Source organism: Gallus gallus, chromosome 10, assembly GCF_016699485.2.
Source record: "Gallus gallus isolate bGalGal1 chromosome 10, bGalGal1.mat.broiler.GRCg7b, whole genome shotgun sequence".
NCBI lineage: Eukaryota > Metazoa > Chordata > Aves > Galliformes > Phasianidae > Gallus > Gallus gallus.
This window is the reverse complement of record NC_052541.1, coordinates 4,207,806-4,226,371: the sequence shown is the minus strand read 5'-3', so window position 1 is coordinate 4,226,371 and position 18,566 is coordinate 4,207,806. Positions and strand designations below refer to the sequence as shown.

The 18,566-nt window shown below is 39.8% G+C and overlaps 1 long non-coding RNA gene across 1 annotated transcript; it reads right to left on the bottom strand.

Annotated features, from left to right (window-relative positions):
• Nucleotides 1-320: 320 nt before the first annotated feature.
• Nucleotides 321-18,493, bottom strand: LOC121113481. The gene is made up of 2 exons (XR_005862798.2): nucleotides 18,379-18,493; nucleotides 321-1,072 (listed from the first exon to the last, which is right to left on the bottom strand). It is a non-coding gene; the product is annotated as an uncharacterized LOC121113481 (long non-coding RNA).
• Between the last annotated feature and the right edge of the window lie 73 nt (nucleotides 18,494-18,566).

The following is an 18,566-nucleotide window of genomic DNA, read 5'->3' as shown; positions in this document are numbered from 1 at the left end:
TTAGCAATTGTCAAATGGCAAGGACCAACTCTTAAGCTCTGTTTAGGAAGAACTGTCTCTTGGAAAAAGGAGAGAAGGAATGTTTATTCCTATAAATGTAGTTTATAGGGCTGTTCCATAGAGCTCTTCATAGAGTCCAGTACACATGTTCACTGCAATGAGAAGGAAATACAGTGGGTTGCAGCTAGTTGAAATTTGTTATGTGATCAATTGCCATGAGGAAACAACCCTATTAGACTTAAGGTTTCATCTCGATTTGTCTTACAGCAGTTTTACTTTGTCCTGAGCTCCTCATACGTGAATATTGTACTATTGAGTCCTTACAAAGAAAAGAGGCTTATTTATTGCATCAAAAACAAGTATGAGATAAAGGAGAATGGATATTTTTCAATATTACATGATTTTTTTTTTTCTGTGTCTGACTGGTGTCTTTATCTAAACAAGGCAGTCAGGAAAGCAAGGTATGGAATTAATAGTAAGTATCTGTAGGAAGAGGTGTTTCAGCAGTTGGATCATTATTTTCATATTTAGGAGACCAGAGTATAAGTCCATTCTCTCGTGAGTGTGCCTACAGTGGGCAAGTGGTTTCACCTTTGTGTGCTTCAGCTCCTCAGTTCTGCATTAAGGCTAATAACATTGCCTCATTATGGCTTGCTGTACGGGAATACCAGCCTGATGTAGTTTGAAGGAGATGTCCACTAGGTGGGAATCATTGCAGCCGTGGCACTTAATGTGTATTTCTTAAGGCCCTGGACTGTGGCTCTAGCAAAGGCTGTGACACTTATTCCACACTCCACTCAATGAACTTTCACTTAACTGCTCAGAGAGGATGCAGGGGAGGGAGGAAGTCCCAAGCTGTTGTGGTAGTTCTTTTTTAAGGGACTGGTGAAGAAGTCAGCGTGCATTTGGAGCAGAGTGGTAAGGTGTTTGTTTTTTTGCTTGTTATTCCCCCACGTCCTGAAGATTATTTGCCTGTGTGTACACAGTGGGAGAAGATGCCCAACTGCGATCCAAGCGTGAATGAAACAGAGCTTGCACAGTTCAAAGCCGACACAGTCTCAAATTCTTGCTCCTAGGGGAGGAAAAAAAAACAAAAACAACTTCCTTTATTTTTTCCTTTACTAATAAATAAATAAATAAATATAAAATCCCTCATCTTCCTTTTAAAAAATGATTACATTTAAATCATATAAATCAGTACACTTCCTCCAGGAGAGGAAGAGAGGGATATTCCTTTTCCCAAAGCCTGTTTTTAATCACTGGGTGAATTTTGAGACAATCTCTGAACATTCAGCACTTGTGGTCAGTTTTCCCCACCCAAAATGCTAGTGGTTTTTGCAGACATTCCATAAACACAGGAAGCTTTGACTGTGTCTCTAACAGATAGAGAGACAGAAAAGCAAAATACCCACAATACAAAAGGCTAAGTCTAAACTTGACGTGCCAGCTCAGAACAATGATTTATGTAGTCCAGAAGTCTGTCTCTGATAGTCAAAGACAGATGTTTCAAGGAGAATACTGAATACTTATAAAGCACAATTCTGACATAACCTGCCTATGTTCTTTTTTAATTTTTTAATTTTTTTTTTTTTTTTAATAACTGAATTCTTCCTTGAACCATGGAGCTTTATATTCTGAGTCTGTATTTTAAATCTGGTTCTTTGAGGAGGGGAAAGGGGCAACATGGAAGGCTGCAAAAGTGTGCTGTGCAGGATTCCCTTGGTGTTTTGGATTCTTTATGATCTCGTGGCCATTAGGTCCTAATTTGTATCTGCTAAGTTTTAGCCTTAATTAAACCTGCAGATGTTTCATGGATTAAACATATTTTATCTGAGTTTTCTGTTCATCCATTTTAGGACTTCCAGCTTCCAGCACCTTACATAAGTCTGATTTTCCTTTTAACATGGGAATAGCTAAAGAGAAATTCCTGTCTTTTTTTTTCCCCGCACCACTTATTGTTTTTCTATAATCTAGTCGTTGTTAATCTCCTTTTTAAAACAGTTTCTTTGTTTTTGCCCACTAATACAGGTGAAGGCACAGCTTTCACTTTAGAAGAGCATTTTAATTTTATAATATTCTTTTCCATTAGAGTTTTAATCTTTTTGACCTCATCAGCTGCATGAATAATGGTTTAGCAGAACTCCTCACCATTGGCCCATATCTTTCTCATGAGCAGTTATATTCAGTTACAAATAGCTGAAATTCAGAACATTCTTTGCAAGGGACATTACTTCACTCTGAAAAGTAAAGAATTTTCCTGATGTTAATCTACATTTCTCATTTCTACCCATTTAAAATTACAAGAGAGGACATGAAATCTCTAACAATTTCTGATGGTTTTTGCGAATAGCTGCTGAAGTAGCTGAATCTAAGGGCTTTTAATCATACATTTTGAATTTAGGATTCTGAATCACAATAATTTCATATTATCTAAAACCAGTGTTCTTTTGACAAGTTTCCTCATTTTGAATAATCTTCTTTAAATTCTGTGGTTTAATATGATTTCTCCCTTAACAGTCAAACTGGAATACAGTGTCCTCATTGTTAGGCTGTTTGCCTGCAGAAACTCCATTCCAGAATTTCTTGTACTGGAGAGGGAAAAAAAGAGTAACAATCTCGATCAAATTGGACCAAAAAATACTGATTCTGATTCCAGCAAAGTGGAAAAAAAAAATAGTAGCTGGACTTTCACCTTAATACCGATAATCTTAAAATAGCAATCAAAACAGGAAGAATTTAACTGAAACAAATGTTTTATTTACATTTGTTGTAAAACCATTTTGTAAAAATGCATCTGACGGCAAAGACAGGTATACCCATGTGCAGAACCTTAGCACAGGATAGTGCAATTAAAGTCCTAAACTTCCCTGTCAAAAATTCCTATTACAACTCCACCAAGAGAGGACTACTTAATTTTAGTTTTGATTTGTTTTATCGTAACCACTGCATGCTAATGAAAGCAGAGTACATTCTATTGTACTCTACTGATATAACATCTAAGCTACTGCATCTCTGTAACCCTCACTGTATCACACATAGCTTAAGTTCAGATAAAATCAAGGTATCATTACCAGGGTCCTGCTGGATGCAGTTGAATTCAGTTTGGTCAAGCTGTTCATTAAAATTTTATTCGGTTACTGTTTAAAATCTGCCTTCAGTGTATCCCTGCCCTTTCCTGTTCTTGCTTCCTCTTACAAGTTTAGGCTGAAATCTGGAAATTCCTACTCTTCTGAGTAACGAACAAGGATGTAATTCCTCCCTGCAAGCTCAGCTTCTTTGGATCTGTTTTGAAATTAGCCCAGACTCCTGGCCCTTAACAGATTTTACCAAACTTACTTACATGTAGCTTTAACACCAGGTGCTCATTTTTGTTTCTAACCTTACAACAGATATAATATGTAACTAAAGAAATATCTTGTTTTACCAACTGATGTTGGCTTCAGAAGCTATGTTGGGCTCTGTTTATTTATTTCTGTTTGTTTATTTTTATCGTACTGATCAAGAGCTTGGGGTTCCATGGCCAAATGTCACCTGTGTTGGTGTTACAGACAGATATTGGTTCCTTTTCTTGAAAATGACTGGAAGGGAGATTATTTATTTTTAATCTTGATGTGATAATTAAGCATAGATAATTAACTACAAGATCTTAACAACTTTATGACAGTAAGGGACCAGTAGGAATAACTACTACAACAACAGTCAACATTTCTATGCTGTGTTTACAAGATTAATATACAACCACAAAAATTTGTTGCAGACAGAAACTTGGCATTAAAAGAGGAAGTCCAGGATATTTTTTTTCTTAAACTTGAATTTAACCTATTTGGTCATTTTAAAGTAGGAAAAAGACTTTGCAGTTGTTTTAAGATAGACATTCCTGACATAATTCTGGTTTCAGAGTATTTATGGAATTATGGAGGCCACAGGACTCTGCCCCTTACCTTGCCTCCATTCTGCCTCTCTTCAGCAAACTTTTTTTTTTGCACTTCATCACAGCCCATGACAGGGACAAATAAAAGCATAATTGTCTTTATTCTTCCTCATTTTCTCTTTTGTTCGATTAGGCATTCGCAAAACCTGGTAACTGATGCCCGTTGACTTTGATAGCAGAGGGTTTCTTTGAGAACTTCTGGAAAATTTCACTTTAGTTATGTATTCTGTACACAGCGAGTACTTTCTATGCCTACACGTAATGTATATTAGGCACCCTATGACATCCTGAAAGCCATCCTTTTTCCCTCAGTCATTTTAACTCTTCCAGCCGATAGATTTTCAGCTATTCCTGGAATAAGCGGCCTGTTGTGAAGAGAATAGCAGCAGAAATTGTTCTAGTCATATTTCTACTGGTCTGGGAAATAAATCTTTAGCTTCTGCCTGGCCAATACCTCATGACTTAAACAATTTTAACATGATAAGGGAACTCAGAGGAAGAGAGAGTATTTGGAATATAAAGAATTAGGATATCAAGAAAATACTTCTAAGTTAGTGAGAGAGAAAAAAAAATTAGGAAATCTTCTTAGTTCTAAATCAAGAAAACCTTGAAGCGTAACAAAAAGGGTATTTAGAAAATGGAGTAGATGTGCTTTGAATGGAGAATCCCCAGAAGGTTTTGTGAGCTGCAAGATGCTGTGCTGGCAGAGAAGAAACCTCTGTGAGTGACTTTTTCATTTTTCTTTTTATCTAAGGTGTCTAACTTTGCTTTAAAAATAAGCAGTGTAGTTCCAATACTGCATAACATACTTAAAAAACCGTGAGGTTTTTTAAGTTCAAACAAATGTGGTGTGAAGGAGCAAAGAATCCACTGTTCTTAGTCAGAGTTTCATTTCATACACTACCTGTGAACTTAGGGTATTAGTTCTTCTGCTATGGTATCTATGATGCAGGATGGGATTCTGTTGCCCTAAGATCTGAGAAAACAGATGCACTGAGTGATGAGCTCTCATATTTGAATCATAAGAAAGAGCAGTGCTGTAATCCATGTTTTACTGAGACCTCACATGAATGGGATTACTTTGCCTCAAATTGTGTTAGTCAGTCTAGGGCAAAGCTGACCAGTGTGGCCTGGTAGCCTAAGTAGTAACTCAGTGGCTTAAGTTTGTCTTGCTGATTAATAGCATAAATAATTTTTTCTACAGATGATGAACAGACGCTTAAAATGATTTTTGAGTTGTGCTATTTATTTATTGTGCTATTTATGTGCTATTTATTCTATTTAAAATAGAAGACCATTTTAAAGTTCTGATGAGTTTGTCCGGGAAATGTAATTGCTTTGTTGACTGTATGATGTTGGGATGTCCTTATGCCCCAGTACACATGTTCTGTTAGCAAGTATCATTTACACAGGCTAGGAAATCCCTGTGTGTTATGTATTCTACAGCCAGGAAGACAGAAAGAAAATTTCAGGTTATACATATTTGTTCATTCTTGCATAGCATTTGTTCAGTCTTGAAAACATTTAGACAAATATAATTAATTTATTAAAACCTGTAAATCATAGAATCATAGAACAGTTTGGGTTGAAACGGACCTTAAAGATCAGCTAGTTCCAACCTTCCTGCCATAAGCAGGGATACCTCCCTCTAGACCAGGTTGCTCACAGCCCCATCCAGCTGGGCCTTGAGTGCTTCCAGGGAGGGAGGGGGCATCCACAACCTCTCAGTGCCTTCAGACAGTGATGCTGTCATGTTGCATTTCTCAGATGTGTGGTGTACCACAAGCATCACAATGACTTCAGCTACAAGTGCCACACTTGTGAACCGGCACTCTGGAACAAGATGTAAAGCTTCAAAGGCAGCAGCTTTTGAGTTACGCACCAGTTAGTGAGTGTTCCTTCATATCTAACATAATACACACGTTGGTAGTTCCTCCCCTCCATGCTCATTCCCATCCTTTCAAAACAGACAAACTGAGCAGAGGTGAAAGGTGGGGGACAAATGTCAAGCTCTTTAATTTACCCCTCTGGGCAGGTCTGTGCAAAGCAGTGCATATATGGTGCCGTGGGAATTCAACTGTTGTTAATGCTTCCTGTCCAGAAAATGAGCTTTGGGTTGGAGTGATGAGAATGGCAAGGTAATTTTTCACTGACCAAATGGTTTACTTTATATAAATGCATGACAGCAGAGATGAGTTTAATCAGTAAAACAGCAGGAAATTTGTTCTAGTTTATAAGCAACCCAGCTGGGCATGCAGGGAGGTACATTAATCTGTAGCACACTTTGTATCTGTCACTATTCATGTCTGCATGTTTATAACATAGTACATTAGTTAGGTTCTCACTAGATGGCTGGAAGATGCTGGCTGTGCCAGTCCTTTGGTAGCAGTTTCCTTTCTGTAGTACATGGTTCTCAAGGAGCTGAAGGTAAACATCTGTTATAAGGTAATGAAGAAAATCAAATACTGCAGATTAAAATGAACTTCACAGTCTTGATATCTTAGTTGGAATTATATATATCTTCAAATTGAAAGGCATTAGCCCGTCAAGTTGCAAAGGCAGTTATCTAGACTACCTAGAGCTAAGCTCCGTGAGGTACCTTAACTGATACAACTCACTGAAGCCAAAATGGGTGGCTCCACATTTGGCCATTCATTCCCTTGTGCCAGGTCAGGCTTTGTCTGATGACATGGTGAGCAAATTCAGATCACTAAACTGGGAAACAACAAACAACAGCAAAAAGCCCTACAGATTTATTGTGAGTTACTGGGTTATTTCGTGCAGATTTAGTGAGCTAGGTCAGCTAGGTTTGACAAACAAGGGAAAGAATAAGATCCTGCAGCCTAAATCAGACCCGCCTTTTGATTACAGGGATCTACAAGATGCGCTCAGAAATATCTATCATACAACCTCACCCTCAACATGCCAGATTCTAAACACCTTCATAAATTCTTTTTCACTTCCATGATTTTCACAGGCATATATACTTCTAGCACTTTTCTCATCTTGGTTGGTATTTTTAAAAAGTTAGACTGATTTTGCTTTGTAGTTTCTGTTTGTTCTGTGAATTTCAGTCTGGTTTGAATGATTCTTTGCATATTGTTGTTGTTTACGCTGGTGGCATGCTGTGGGAATACCCCCCATGCTAACAGAAGGTCTGGTGTCTATGTACAGGGCTTATAACCTGAGAGGAAGACAAGGAGAAGAGTGTCAGGCTCTCTAAGAGAGAAAAGTATTTTAACTGAGATGTAATGTTTTGTAGATGAACATGATGACAGTGTAATCTCTTTGCATAGAAATGGCAATGCTGATTTATTGTATCCTTAATATAACTGCTAACATCCTTCACAACTGAGGTTCCCACCAAAAGGGAAATAGGAATATTTTTTGAAATCTTCATTTTTTCAGTTGTCTCAATGTAGAAAATTGTCTAACATGTAAAGATTATATTTCCTTACTGTAGTCATAAGAAGCATGTTTCCAGTGTTGTTAATTAGCTGACTCTTAATTAGAGAGTGGAAGATTTCTTTTCATGCTGTTCAGCACAGTATTTTTTTTTCCCTCCAAATAGACTTATGCCATGAGTTTCCATGAACTCTTTCAATATACCTGCTGCTTCCAGTATAGTTTTTCCATGGGAGGATCAAACCTTGAGAATAACACTCCCAGTAATAGGTGCTGCACATCATAGTAGCAGCTTTATTGTGTACCAGCAAACTTCACAGTGTAGAGACAGTGTCTGCAAGGACTGGGCCTGGATGTTGGCAATAATTACAGTGAGATTGTCTTAAAATGAACATTTCCTCCTTCTCCTTGGGCATTATACAATCTTCAGAAGTTGCTTTCTCATATAGCAGATTCTTGCCTAGTCATCTGCTGAATTTATGCCTTTTCCAGGAAATTCATGCATTCCAGGTTAGTCCTCCTCTGAAGATTCTCAGGAAAAAAGGTATATTGGCAAGAAAAGAAATTAAACTAATATAGGTACTGGGTCAAAGAAACATGAGAACAATGGGATACTTACTAGCAAATCGTTAAGGGCGGAGAAAAAAAAAACAACAAAACCCCAATGGGATGCTTCTTTCCCAGCTGCACTGTCTGGTTTTCCCCACTCCTTCCAGCAACAGTTTGGGGATTTCATGATCAGTTTTACATCCAAGCAAACACATTTAACAATTTTTCATGAGCTAATAGACTGTGCATTCATGTAGTAGTTCTGTTGGGGTTTTTTAACCAATTTATACTGTTGGCCTTCAAAGCATCCTGTGGCAGCGAGTTCTGTAGTTTAATTACATGTATGAAAAAGCATTTGCTTTTGTTTTGAGGCTGATCGTTCTGGTTGGGTGCTCACAAGAGAAGTAGTGAGTAATTGTTTCCTTTTCATAGTTAGTGAGTTTGAATGTAAGCATGTTTTTAAGCATGCTCTGAAATAGTTGGCTGAATTAAATCCTTAGAATTTTCGTCATCTCCTGCTGTAATATCTTGAAGACAAGACTGCTAAAGGAACTGGTGTGATTCCATACAGCTTTCAGTTACAATGATTTTAATAATGTTTCATGTTGATGTTCTTAATTTGTTAGTAAAAATTTCACTTCCCTTGATCCTGACACTACGATGTGATTCATCAACTACTAGAAATAATTATGACAGATCCTTGATAACAAGCAGTGTAGTAAAAGATGACAATATGGTTACTGTGTGTACAGTTGTGATGGTGTTTCCCAAGTAAGTTCTGACCAGCCCCATATGCTTTCATAGTACACAGATTCAGAAGCAGAGGTACAGAGAGGGTAAGCGACATGGTAAGGCACCAGCTGGAAATCAGTGACACACTCTGACTTAAAATAGGAGTCCTTTCTTCCTTCTGATTGTTACATTACATGAACTTTTATAAAGCTTCCCTTTTAATTTGGAAAATGATATAAGATTTCTGGAATCCAATCTATCAAAACAGTTACATTTATCCCTAGCTTTTGTCTAATTTTAAACACAAGAGTCAAAGGTATGGAGGAAGTGGTGTTTTCATTTATGAATAAATTACTTATTAAAAAAAAAAAAGATAGATTTATCCACCCAAGCATTTTGTCAGAATCCTTGAAAGCCTAAGGATTTCATGCTTTGAAAACCAGTTATTAAACAAAATAAACTGCACAGAGGAAGGAGAGAAACGTAAGGTTTTCCAAAGTTCAAAAAGAATAAAAAGAAGTACAAAGATCTTGTTCTCAGTACCAAACTCCTGCACCAGTATTGAGAATTAATTCACATCAGTCTGGGGGCAGAAGGATCCGATTGTTTTTGTTTTAGAATTCATTTTTCATTAAAATGAAATATGCCATACATAACATTTCTGACCAGATTATATTTTATTATTTCTATTTTTAACATATGTTGCAGGAGTACGTTATATTTATTGTCTTTAGAGCATGCAGAAATCAGAAGTATTTTTACTATACACTCATGCAGATGTTCTATTCTGCAGAACAGGAGAGGTCCTGCAGATATCCTGTTTAATTAGAAAAACAAAGGCCAAGCTTACTCTGCAGAAAAGACCTCCCATATCAGAGATCCCAAGTTTGGTTCCAAGCAAGCTGCTGATTCTACATTGGGCAGCATAGTATTGTGCGGAGATACTAAGCACAGTTTGTGTCCTGGCAGTGCTCTAAGTGCTAGTTAATTAGCCATATACCTTCGTGTTTTCATGCAGCTAAACTTCTTTCAGTTCTGCCACTAAGTTTTAATGCCTGCTTGAGGATTTTCACAGGGTGCTCATAATGTGACATATACATGCCCAAAGGGTCTGCAGTGAACCTGGTAATAAGTGATACTGTGGGAAGAGAAAAAATAAATAATAATTCTGGTAAATGTACCAGATACCATTGCCTTAAGTACAGGAAATGCATTTATACCCTGGAGTATACAGACAGCCATGTCTTTATTCAGAGCAAAGTAGTATGGAAAACAGATAGGGTGAAAAAGAAGGTTTTGTGTGTGATGTGTATGATCTGCTTCTTTGATTTGTGGGCTTGTGAAGAACAACACAATGAAATTCATGCTTTGCTTTCACAAGAAAAATAACATGCGAAACAATTACACTTGGTGCAACAGCCCTGACAAAAGTATGGCTGATTGCTTGTCTAAAGCAAATAAATTTTAGCTGCCTAGCAGATGCCCCAATTTTGGACACAGGATTTATTTCAGCAAACCAACACATGTTAAAAGAAAATGCACATGTTATGCACTGAAAGTCAAATATAGCAGTAGAATTCAAGAAACACATCTTTTCCTGGTCCTTACTTGGTGCCATTGTGCAGTTGTTACAGATCTGTTGCATGCTGCCAGATGTTTCAGTGATGAAGGAGATTGCAAACAGTGTCCAAGTGTTGTCTTTAAAACCATCCAGGCTGCAAGGGGCAGTAGCAAAAAACTAAAAGTTGCCTATGCAGAAGTTGAATTGGCAGCTTGTAAGGAGCCCAAAAACTGCTTCTGTTTTACACATCCTAGCTTTGTAGCAGTTGTCAGTTTGCAGCAGAGTGTCTGGAATGAATAGGTGTTGGTGTAGAGAACCTTATTCTGTCAGTGACCAAATGCAGCAGAATGTGCTATCCTACTCATCTCTGTAGCTCAGATCAATCGGTCCAGAATATCTAAATCTGCCTAACGCTTGGCAGTTGTGTGTTTCTGAAGCCATTGCTGTAGAGCTGCATGCTAGAGAAGAAAATCTATGAGCAGCCTTCAACTTCATATGGATTTGTGTTCAATATGCTGCTGGTTGTGCAGCCTCTGTTAGAAACTGTTGTTCCTTCTTATAAACAGCTAAAGTGAAACTGTAATCAACAAAGTAAAATTTTTGCAAAAAAGCCTCTGGGGAATTCTGTCTCTGGTTAAGCCTGCTGTTGGCTGCAGAGGAATAGTGTGCGGATGATTCCTAACTTGTTAACTTCAGCCGCGAACTGTCAAGTATCACTCTGGCAGAGAGCTGTAATAGTACAAGCCCAATTGTTTGCTAAGCCTATTGTCCCCCTAGACCTATGAATGTTAAAATAGCTTCTAATGAAACTTTAGCTTCTGGCTGGCACTTTGCCTGCTATCCAGCTGTAACAGTTATGCCATCTGCGTGCCAGTTTTCAATTCTACTTGATTAACAATTCATACAGACCACGGGATGGCTGAAATGGATGTTAAGCATGTTGACATGCAGAGGATTACTTCTTCAAACATTTTTATTGTCGGCACCTGTAAGCTGCTGTGTTGATAAGCACTGTTACAACACCAGTGATTAGCTGAGAGAAGTATGGCAATCAAAGAACATCATGAGGTCTTAGACATATTTCAAAACAGTGCTCCCTAAAATTGATCTGTAAATTTGAAATATAAGGGCCATATTACCTTCATGATGAAAAGAAGCTATAAGCTCCAAACAACCTGCAGTGATCTTAATGCTTGAAACTGTTGTCTGAATGCTGAAATAAGCGTGTTGTGATATAGTGAATTAACTGTTACAGTACTTCTACAAAGGGCCTGCAGATGCTGATCTCTGCTGTTACCCAAGTGCTGTTGTACAGCATCTCTATGGCAGTCTTGTATCCAGCATTCTTAGATAGCTTTCCCAAGCAAATGGAAAGCTATTCACTTAGGCATCATGGTATGTAAGGTGATTTTAACTAAGTCATAGAAAGATTTTTTTTCTAAAGAAATAGATTATTCTTGGTGGAATTCAACAACTTATTTCACATCTTCCTTTTGGATCTGGTAATTTTAGTCTTGCACTGTGACATAAAAGTATGTCCTCTGAGTTTTGGGGAAACGTATTCAACATCAAATCAGAAGTAATTCCAGGACAGTGACTTTAGTCTATTTTTTTCATTTCGTGGTGGGAGGCAAACCTGTAAATGTAAATTATACAGACCCGTGAGTTCTGCCCAAACAGCTTTCCACAGAAAAAACAGCATGAAGACTAATGAGGACATCGAGTTCTTCAACCAGAAGAGCATTAACTGCCAGGAATGAGTGAAAGGTTTCAGAGATAAAAAGGATAAGGAACTAATGAGAGGACAGATTAATATGTATTTGTTATTCCAGTGGGCTGGCTTTTCTATGTTTGTTATTACTGAATATCATCTGTCATGTTTAAATAATAACACGTCAAGTTGCCAGCTTAAAGATCTCAGTGATATGAAATGCATATTTGCTATTAGGGAGGATGGGAAAGAACAAGCTGGGATTGTGGGATACACGAAGATATGTGTTGGAAGGACAGAGGTAGCACCTGAGCTACACACAATTACCTGAACCGAGACTAAACAATTTCACAGTTCTTTTGCTGTGTCAGCAGGTTTCAGGCTGTTCAAATACAAGGCCTAAAGTGAAGGGGGTAAAACATTATTTCTACTGCAATATGATGAATGATTGTTTATAAAATAATGCTGAATGCATCTTTCTTCACTGTCTTTCCTCCCTTAAAAAAAAAAAAAAAGATAAAGGAAAAAAGAAACCTCTACATTACAGCAGAGATTTTTAAATTAAGTCTTTAACTTCATGAAGGAACAGAATGACAGTAAGGACGAGAAATTAGGTATAGAGCCTCAGTACCAGTTGGTCCCTACTAGGTTTGGCTGAACGCTGTTGTTAAAATGAGCTGATTGCCATCTGGAAAGTAGGCAGGAGACCATATCACAAAAATCACTACCTTTACTTTCACTGGCTCTGCCAAGTGCCAACAGGGAGCTCAAGGCTCAAGTAAGCATTTTGCTTATATTTGCTCCAAAAACATCCTGGAATTGGTAATATTAGACTGCGAATGAGTTTGATCTTTTTTATTTTTCTTTTTTTTTCTCCTATGTGTGTAGTCTTGTAGGGTAATGAAAAGCTTTGGGCAGACCTGGTAGGCTAGCTGTTAACAAAAAAAGAATAACAACATTATTTAAAGGTGGAGTCATTTGGTTCTCAGGATCTTAACAGCAGAAAGGTGAATAGTCAGTTCAAATCAGGAAGTTCACTGTCTTTCAGAAGTAATCTTTTTACCTTTTAGGCTCATTTAATGCATTTTGGCAATTTAATGGCTTATTTTCTTGAATGATACGTCCAATCCAATTGAGATTGAGTAAATGTTGATGATCAAGTGCTGTCATATATAATTTGCTTTTCCCAGAGCCAGATTCACATAACCTATGCCAGTGTTTCTGCTTGGCTCAGAATCTCTGAAGACTCCTTCCTACTTTCCTAGGTTATCAGTCATGAGCAGGAAGCTTGAATTTAGGCTGCATGAATGTGGATGCATTTTCCTTCATGCTGTCCACATTCAGACTGATTGTTGTTGTATGACAGTTTAAGAACCTCCACAAAAGAAAAAACAAAAAAACCCATGGCTGAAGATGAACATTCACATGTGCAGCCTAGAAGCTTCTACTGATTCACTTAGAAGAGCTGCTTTTTCTTTTCTAGCTTTCACCTGCTGTGAACTTAGATATATGATTTCAGGAAATTCTTAAAAGTCTTCTAGTGCTCTCAGTTGTGGCCAAGACAAGGGAGGTAGCTGTCTGCCCTGGTATGTCTATAATATCTCCTTTTGTACTATTGGTATCAAAGGGTGGACGTCAGAAAAACCATTGGGGGCTTGGCTATTATTTCCATTCCTGCTCTTCTCCACTATTTGCTGTCATCATATGTTGCGGTGCAGGTCAGGAACACAAATCTTTTAAGGATCTGTAGGATAACTGTTCTGCTAGAAGAGAATGTCCAACAAAACTGCAAAGCTATACTCTGGTACAGCTTATAATCTCATAGATGTGGCAGGAGATGCTACAATGATAGTGTATATATCTATATATAGCTCAGAGCACTGGCAAATGGGCTGCTTAACAAGGATGGAGTTACGTCTTTTGAAGGCACTGTCCAGGACAGTGGATATTTCGAGAACTTTTTTCTCACCTTGCATTCAGCAGAACTGAGTCTGATATCATTTGATATAGTGCAGTTCAGAAGGAAATCCACTGTATTTAGTGCCATTTCTGTGTCAACATAAAGTTATGCCTGGGCCCTTTCACCAGGAGCAGATTACTTCCTTTTGGATCTATTGATCCACACTTCTTTTCAGTTGAGCATTTTGGCATAACCTGATAGAAGTCTTTCCCCCCATAACATTACTTGCCTTTTACTGTCACCTTACTCTTTAGCATTCTTTTCTCTTTCACACTATCATGCTTTAAAGTGAAATGGACTGGATGTTTTTTTGCAAGACTATTTTTTTAAGTACCAGATGAATGTAGTTGAATTCAATTAAGTGACTCCCACAGAGACATAACGGAGTGGAGCACAAGCACAGCAATGTGTAAGTACAAGCAGTTTTAAACAAACTACTTTTCTTTATCTAGCCTAAAACTATCTGAACCTCTAAAAAGAAGGATGTGGGAAAACATCTTACCAAAAGTAGTTGTTTTTTGGTTCTTTTGTTTGCTTGCTTTGTTGTTGTGTTTGTTTTTGTCTCTGTTACTTGATGCTTGTTTATTACTAACATAGAATTAAAGTAGTTTTGGTAGCTGTCAGTTAAAGGAAACCTCCCAATTTTAAAATGAAAAACAGTGCAAAATACTGGGAAACTCGCATTTGCTCAGCTGAAAAGGAATTAGAGTGAAAGGAGCTGTGCAGAAAAAGACGTCAGAGATATTTTAGGACCCTTAGGTCATGAGTTAGGTCATGAGCTCCTTAGCATTTGCTGTGGCATCTGAATAGACCCTTGGATTACAGATCAGGGCAGGTGCAGAGAACTGTACTATAAATACTTTTACCCTTAAGGAGTTCACAGATTTCATAGAGTTGCCTTGCTGAATGACCAGCTGAACAGAAACATGCTAGTTCTGAAGGGGAAGAGTATCTAAACCATTTCGGAAAATAAATCTCTAAATTCTTGTAACAGGTCATCTCCCAGTTCTTTAATTTCCAAAGCCAAAGCGCTCTTCACAGTTACCTTTGAAATACTATGGGTAGCTTTTAGAAGGTTACAGCATGCATTTTTCAAGTGTGAGTGGCATGTTCAGGGGTATTTCTGTACTCATTTGCTGTCCACTGGGCGTTGCAGAGAACTGACCAGCAAGATTCCTCCCTTCTATTTTAAGCCTTTCTGTTGCCTTATGGCTAAGTATATATGACCAGTTTCTTCAAGGGAAGCTTTGCCATTTCTACACTTGTAGAAATAATGTCCCTTGGCTCCCTTGGTGCAAAGTTCTTTGAGATCCTTGCAGGATTAATATACACTACTAGTGGTAGCAAAACCTACTTACTGATTCAGTACCTATTTTTTAATTTATTTTCCAGGTAAATACAGATGTTTCCTATTTCTCATTTTTTACTGATAAGCCATAGTCCTCTTTCTCCCTTTGTCCAAAATAAACCTTCAATTTTTAGACAGGCTGCAAAGGGCTCGGAAACCTTTTCAAAATGTTTGTATTTTATTTACATTTGTCTCCCTCTGGGGGAACACTACTTCTCAAACGACACGTGTAGTCTTATGTGTTCATTCTGACTGACCTAATTCGAATCCTTCATCATCTTTTAAGAGGCATGTTTGCACAGAACTGGAAGAACCAGTTGCAGCACAAAGTTAGGTGTCACTTCCTGCATATTCCAACAAAAAAAAAAAAAAAAAAGAGGCAACTCCAACTTTGTTAGAAAGAGTCTGTTTGAAGGATTTTTCCAAGCGAGTCCACCTGCCCTTTCGTATGCCATCAGCATCTCTGTCGAGAAATGCCTTCAGCTGGTCCAACTATGAACAGAAAAGCAGATTCTTCTCAAGACAAATTCTGCCTGTATCAAGAGATCTATGGCATGGCAGGAAATTCATGATACAAGCAGATTCTAGCCTTATCCTAGGAAACCAAATCATACTGTTGGGAAGCCTGAAGTGCCACAGTGCTTACTTACAGGAGAAGTAGTGAAATTGAATATATATATAGTGTATATATATGGATGTATGCATATATGGCTTGTGAATATGTCTTGCCAGCTCTTTGCGTTGGCTGGCTTGGTGTTATGAAGAGCCTGATTTAAATAACAGAACTCAAAACCAGTGTAGGAGGTGCAGAACTGAGTAAAACTGCTGCTGGGGTGTTTGTGCACCATTTGTCAACGAGAGAGATGAGGCAGCTCCTGCAGTGCTGGGGTGGCCATGGGGGAAGTAATGTTTTGTCAGAGACACGAGGTTTGTGCTGACTTCTTTTTCAGTATACAAAATTAATTTGTATACCGTCTTTCTTCACGTCCCAATTAAAAAGGGAGTGACTATACAAGCCTCTTGATTTCCAAACCTATCTTTTTTTGCCAGCTGGAAATTTCCAAGCAATTCAAATTGTTAATTAAAGGTAAAGCAGGCACGCTTATGTTTCTATACTTTTTGTATTCTCTACCACAGAAAAACAACAACAAAAACATCAGCCAATTTAGCCCTGTGGATGCAGAGTTGTCTTTGACTTAAACAAAGCTTATTTTTGGCATTTTCATGCATGTGGGGCCTCAGGATTTTGTTTTGCTGTGGCAGTGGCATCTTCCAGGCGCCTCTTTAAGAAACGCTCAGTTCCTTTCCTCTCCCCCATATCATACTTTCCCATGTATCCCAGAGGTTCCCATGTCATCGTTAACATTCTTGTAGAAAAATGGCTCTGCACAGGAATTCTTTAAGAGCCTATCAGCACCACTCCCAAATTAGCCAGACAGGACACTGTTTGTTTAATTTCACAATATGTGCTTACCCAAAGGCAAAGAGCTGCCTCACTGGATTCCCAGCCACAATACACTTCTACAGGAATTTTTTGTAGCAGTGGAGTAAGTTCTCCTAAACTACGTACAAAACATTGATGTATTTAACAATACAGTCAAGTTGTTGAACAATATGTAACTAAATGCCTCTTAAATATTCACAGCACTTAAAAAGGCCCCTGTCTGCTAACTGGCCATACAGCAAAAGCAAGATAAGCGACAAGAGCAAAACTATGCTTAAGAATTTGCTGCAAATAAGTCTGCAGGCTTTGTCAGTACTTTGTCTGGCATTTTTACTCAGCCTGTGCACTGCTGTTAGTATTTAGGCAGGTTTAACCAGTATTTGTTTTTTAAACTGATAAGGATGAATAAGGACTGTGCAGAAAAGTGAGAATTTCACCCTCTAGAAAGATCTTACTTGCTATTTTTCTGTCATTACTGTTACTTTACTGTGAGGAGTCTTTTTTAAGGGAATACAGGAAGAAACCATCTTAGGGATGGGAATAGGAAAGCTTCTCCTTTGGCACTGGCAACACACGTGTCCTGCAGACTGGCTGTGAGCTTGTGTGAATGCTGTGTGGGTCAGCGCTGCAGGCACACACTGGCCGTTCTCAGGGGCAGAGGAAGATGACCTCCGGGCAGAGCCCAGGGGACTTTGCTATCCGGTCGCACGGAGCCGGAGCTCTGTGCCGTAACTCGCTGGGCTGCGCAGGAGTTGCCCCACGGCCTGCTTTGCCGACCGCTGCCCCTCTTTGCCCTGCAAGCACAGCAAGCCACAAGCCCTCCCGCCGCGGTGACATCGGCTCAGCAGAGCCAGTGACGGCACCGGGGAGGAATTTTCTGGTGCAAGTTGTGAGCTCAGACAAAGAGGCTGCTTAATTTTCTCTTTGTGCAACCAAATCCTCGGGGCTCGTGCACGTCCGTGTGCTTCCTGCGCTGTATAAAGGAGCGTGCGTGGTGGTGGCGGAGCGTGTTGCATCTTGCTCAGTGTGCTAAGGAGACAGACATGTGCCACAAGCGAAAATCGGTTTCTACTTAATTACATGGTTTGTTAATTGTTCTCCAGATTGCTCGTCTCTCTTCGCTGCCTCGGTTTCTCGCTGGCGTTGCAGGCGGAAGGTGCGAGGCAGGCAACAGCCGGTCCGTGTGCCGCCTTTCCCCGGGCTCCGCACCTCGCGGCTCCGAGCGCCCCGGGGGGCAGCTGAGCCCCCGCTCCCCTCCCTTTAACCCGACTGCGGTCCAGTAGAGGAGCGTGGTCGGCCCGGGAAGCGCTCGTGGCCGCAGACAGCCTTGCCGTGCCCTAGCCTCTGTCCCGAGCCGGCACTACCGCGGCGGTCCGGGTGCCCGGGCTGCCGGCAGCTCAGCGCCCGCCGGGCTGTCGTCCCCTGCCCCGAGGAGCGGTGAAGGACTCGAGGCGCGCTCGGTCCGGGCGCGCGTACACGTTACCCATTGTTGCCCCGCGCCCCTTCTGCTTTAAAACAGATTCATTTCCACGGGTGGGGGCGGCTCCGGCACCGTCCCGCTGCAGCCACCCCAGCATCGCACCCGCCCTAAGCAGCACGCACGGCCCTCTGCTCCCGCTTCCCGCTCCGAGTCGCTGCCCTTCCCCCCTTTTTATTTATTTTTTCCTCCCAGGAGTAGCAGCGAAATGCCCCGTCTTGCCCGCTAAGAACTAGGAACAAACCTCTCCCCCGCCTTACCTCGCCCGTCACATCCCATATATAGGCATTTCCACGGTCAAAAGGCGGGCGGCAGCGAATGGGGGAGCCGAGCCTCCGAAAAAAGCCGAGAGGGAGCGAAGCGAGGGAAAGGGGTAGGGACAAACGGAGGAGGGAGGGGAAAAGAAAAAAAAAAAAAAAAAAGCCCTTTCCAAAAAAGTATTGGATGT